The sequence below is a fragment of the Schistocerca piceifrons genome, unplaced genomic scaffold, assembly GCF_021461385.2.
Source record: "Schistocerca piceifrons isolate TAMUIC-IGC-003096 unplaced genomic scaffold, iqSchPice1.1 HiC_scaffold_614, whole genome shotgun sequence".
Classification (NCBI taxonomy): Eukaryota; Metazoa; Arthropoda; class Insecta; order Orthoptera; family Acrididae; genus Schistocerca; species Schistocerca piceifrons.
Window position 1 is genome coordinate 10,001 of NW_025728855.1, and position 5,000 is coordinate 15,000.

The following is a 5,000-nucleotide window of genomic DNA, read 5'->3' on the forward strand; positions in this document are numbered from 1 at the left end:
ACCCAAGTTGTCCCCTAACCTAACCCATGTTGTCCCTTAACCTAACCCATGTTGTGCCTTAACCTAACCCATGTTGTGCCTTAACCTAACCCATGTTGTCCCCTAACCTAACCCATGTTGTCCCCTAACCTAACCCATGTTGTGCCTTAACCTAACCCATGTTGTCCCCTAACCTAACCCATGTTGTGCCTTAACCTAACCCATGTTGTCCCCTAACCTAACCCATGTTGTCCCCTAACCTAACCCATGTTGTCCCCTAACCTAACCCATGTTGTGCCTTAACCTAACCCATGTTGTGCCTTAACCTAACCCATGTTGTCCCCTAACCTAACCCAAGTTGTCCCCTAACCTAACCCATGTTGTCCCCTAACCTAACCCATGTTGTGCCTTAACCTAACCCATGTTGTGCCTTAACCTAACCCATGTTGTGCCTTAACCTAACCCATGTTGTCCCCTAACCTAACCCATGTTGTCCCCTAACCTAACCCATGTTGTGCCTTAACCTAACCCATGTTGTCCCCTAACCTAACCCATGTTGTGCCTTAACCTAACCCATGTTGTCCCCTAACCTAACCCATGTTGTCCCCTAACCTAACCCATGTTGTCCCCTAACCTAACCCATGTTGTGCCTTAACCTAACCCATGTTGTGCCTTAACCTAACCCATGTTGTCCCCTAACCTAACCCATGTTGTCCCCTAACCTAACCCATGTTGTCCCCTAACCTAACCCATGTTGTCCCCTAACCTAACCCATGTTGTCCCCTAACCTAACCCATGTTGTCCCCTAACCTAACCCATGTTGTCCCCTAACCTAACCCATGTTGTCCCCTAACCTAACCCATGTTGTCCCCTAACCTAACCCATGTTGTCCCCTAACCTAACCCATGTTGTGCCCTAACCTAACCCATGTTGTGCCCTAACCTAACCCATGTTGTGCCCTAACCTAACCCATGTTGTGCCTTAACCTAACCCATGTTGTCCCCTAACCTAACCCATGTTGTCCCCTAACCTAACCCATGTTGTCCCCTAACCTAACCCATGTTGTCCCCTAACCTAACCCATGTTGTGCCTTAACCTAACCCATGTTGTCCCCTAACCTAACCCATGTTGTCCCCTAACCTAACCCATGTTGTCCCCTAACCTAACCCATGTTGTCCCCTAACCTAACCCATGTTGTCCCCTAACCTAACCCATGTTGTCCCCTAACCTAACCCATGTTGTCCCCTAACCTAACCCATGTTGTGCCCTAACCTAACCCATGTTGTCCCCTAACCTAACCCATGTTGTGCCTTAACCTAACCCATGTTGTGCCTTAACCTAACCCATGTTGTCCCCTAACCTAACCCATGTTGTCCCCTAACCTAACCCATGTTGTGCCTTAACCTAACCCATGTTGTGCCGTAACCTAACCCATGTTGTGCCTTAACCTAACCCATGTTGTGCCTTAACCTAACCCATGTTGTGCCTTAACCTAACCCATGTTGTGCCTTAACCTAACCCATGTTGTGCCTTAACCTAACCCACGTTGTCCCCTAACGTAACCCACGTTGTCCCCTAACGTAACCCACGTTGTCCCCTAACGTAACCCACGTTGTCCCCTAACGTAACCCACGTTGTCCCCTAACGTAACCCACGTTGTCCCCTAACGTAACCCACGTTGTCCCCTAACGTAACCCACGTTGTCGCCTATCGTAACCCACGTTGTCGCCTAAACCTGCTCTGTAATTGTTATACGACTCGTTCAATTAGTGTAGTGTTGCCCACCCGCAACCCTCGCAATATAGTTCGCTACTCGCACTGCCCGCTCCCCTGTGTATCGCTTCATGTTAAACACCTTGCAAGTCTTGCTGACTTTCCACATGCTCCTGCTGTACACTGTAATGTGGATGGCAGCAGGGCGTACATGCCGCCCCCCCCCCCCCCCCACCTCTCCCCACGTCCCCACCTTGCCCCCTGCCTTCGCAAGGTGGTTGGTGACAAGTTTGCATGTTCAATGCCCTTCGCATGCGACGTACGCAGGCTACGTTGTGGTGCGGCCTGTGTCAACTGTCCGCTGATGTCGTACGCGTGAACCACAATCTGTACTGCACATTCGTCCTTATGTACTGAATGATACATCGTGGCACATGTGTGACCGTACAACGACTGCGCCCAAAAACGGCGGACCATACAGTGCAAATATTGTGCACGCAGCTACGTGTCGTCTCCCTATGAGAGCTGGATTGCAGTGTGGTACGCCATAGAGACGTGTGGGAGGAACGGACGCCGTGGATGGCGATCAGCATGAGCTGTCTGTTGATGTATTCGGACCTAGTCGTCTCTCCTCACACACCGTGATGGCATGGTGCAGCGCGTTCCATATCTGCGACATGCTACAGAAGCCGGTTGACAGTCGTTCGAGCAATGGACATCGCATACGTACGGGGGCCACCTTCCACGTATTGTCTAGGCGTGCACATTTTGTTGCGTGTATGTGGGCAGACGTAGTGTGGCGTGACACCTGACACAGGCATGCAATAATGGTTGAAGTTGCAAATGGCGATGGACGCCTACGTTTTCTGGTGAAGTTACGCAAATGAAGAAATGGTAACCCGTTGTGGTGCGGTTGTTCTCGCTAGGGGTGAATCGGTGATGGCGACGATAGGTTGAGGTACTAACCGGTTGTTCCAGCGATACCCACCATGCCGACGAAACTGAACGGCATCTGGGTGTGAAGCGATACGCGGCGGTGGCTGGGTGGGACCGTCCCCGGCCGGTGAGGGGGCGCCTCCCGGCGTGCTGGCCGCGCGGTGCGTGGGCGCACGCGCTACAGCCGGCTGGTGGGGGCGGCCAGTGGCAGGCGCGCCGGCCGACGGACGCGGCAGGCGTCGCAGCTGCGCGCCGGCGCACCCTGCGCGCGGCGCCGTGCGGCCAAAGTAGGTCCTCGCGGGCCCGGTGCGAAGCGCGGTGGACATCTGCAGTGTGCTGGTCCGATTGAGGACTGTGTGCGTTGAGGATGCGCCGCCGCCCGGCGCTCGGCGCCGCGACGCCGTCTGCTGCTCGGTCGCCCCAGCGGTTCTCGCTGGTGGTTTGTATCGCAGCTGTGCGGATGTGTTGGCGTGTGCGCTGTGCTGGGAGAGTTCGCTTCGGCACCCAAGTGGGGCTTTTGTCCTTCTGTGGCGCTGGCGTTGGAGCTGCCGGTCACCGTAGGTGGCGCGTGTTGTCTCCCGCCGGCAATGCCACGACAGCACGCTCCCGGGCCTCTGTCGGCAGCGGCAAGCTCAGTTGGGAGCACGGGTGGTCGCACCGAAAGCGTCTACTCGCCTAACTCCGGGCGATTGCGCCTCTCTCGAACCCGACCAAGTACTTGGGACGGCGCTGCGCGCCGCCGGGACCTGAGAGGGTTTCGAGGTGTATTGTGCAGGGGAGCTCAGCCTCCTCCTGTTTGCAGAATGATTGAGCGGACGCTTGCGTGTTCGCGCGGGCCCCCGGGACACACTCCCGGGCGGCCGGCTGCTCAGCTCTAGTTGACGCAGCTCCCTGGTTGATCCTGCCAGTAGTCATATGCTTGTCTCAAAGATTAAGCCATGCATGTCTCAGTACAAGCCGCATTAAGGTGAAACCGCGAATGGCTCATTAAATCAGTTATGGTTCCTTAGATCGTACCCACGTTACTTGGATAACTGTGGTAATTCTAGAGCTAATACATGCAAACAGAGTCCCGACCAGAGATGGAAGGGACGCTTTTATTAGATCAAAACCAATCGGTCGGCTCGTCCGGTCCGTTTGCCTTGGTGACTCTGAATAACTTTGGGCTGATCGCACGGTCCTCGTACCGGCGACGCATCTTTCAAATGTCTGCCTTATCAACTGTCGATGGTAGGTTCTGCGCCTACCATGGTTGTAACGGGTAACGGGGAATCAGGGTTCGATTCCGGAGAGGGAGCCTGAGAAACGGCTACCACATCCAAGGAAGGCAGCAGGCGCGCAAATTACCCACTCCCGGCACGGGGAGGTAGTGACGAAAAATAACGATACGGGACTCATCCGAGGCCCCGTAATCGGAATGAGTACACTTTAAATCCTTTAACGAGTATCTATTGGAGGGCAAGTCTGGTGCCAGCAGCCGCGGTAATTCCAGCTCCAATAGCGTATATTAAAGTTGTTGCGGTTAAAAAGCTCGTAGTTGGATTTGTGTCCCACGCTGTTGGTTCACCGCCCGTCGGTGTTTAACTGGCATGTATCGTGGGACGTCCTGCCGGTGGGGCGAGCCGAAGGCGTGCGACCGCCCCGTGCGTGCTCGTGCGTCCCGAGGCGGACCCCGTTGAAATCCTACCAGGGTGCTCTTTATTGAGTGTCTCGGTGGGCCGGCACGTTTACTTTGAACAAATTAGAGTGCTTAAAGCAGGCAAGCCCGCCTGAATACTGTGTGCATGGAATAATGGAATAGGACCTCGGTTCTATTTTGTTGGTTTTCGGAACCCGAGGTAATGATTAATAGGGACAGGCGGGGGCATTCGTATTGCGACGTTAGAGGTGAAATTCTTGGATCGTCGCAAGACGAACAGAAGCGAAAGCATTTGCCAAGTATGTTTTCATTAATCAAGAACGAAAGTTAGAGGTTCGAAGGCGATCAGATACCGCCCTAGTTCTAACCATAAACGATGCCAGCCAGCGATCCGCCGCAGTTCCTCCGATGACTCGGCGGGCAGCCTCCGGGAAACCAAAGCTTTTGGGTTCCGGGGGAAGTATGGTTGCAAAGCTGAAACTTAAAGGAATTGACGGAAGGGCACCACCAGGAGTGGAGCCTGCGGCTTAATTTGACTCAACACGGGAAACCTCACCAGGCCCGGACACCGGAAGGATTGACAGATTGATAGCTCTTTCTTGATTCGGTGGGTGGTGGTGCATGGCCGTTCTTAGTTGGTGGAGCGATTTGTCTGGTTAATTCCGATAACGAACGAGACTCTAGCCTGCTAACTAGTCGCGTGACATCCTTCGTGCTGTCAGCGATTACTTTT

At 54.1% G+C, this 5,000-nt stretch overlaps 1 non-coding gene across 1 annotated transcript in view; it reads left to right on the forward strand.

Annotated features, from left to right (window-relative positions):
• Positions 1 to 3,516: 3,516 nt before the first annotated feature.
• Positions 3,517 to 5,000, forward strand: part of LOC124763007 — a 1,909-nt gene continuing 425 nt past the window's right edge. Inside the window, exon 1 of the ribosomal RNA XR_007012622.1 lies at positions 3,517 to 5,000. This exon is cut by the window's right edge and continues 425 nt beyond it. This is a non-coding gene — a ribosomal RNA (small subunit ribosomal RNA).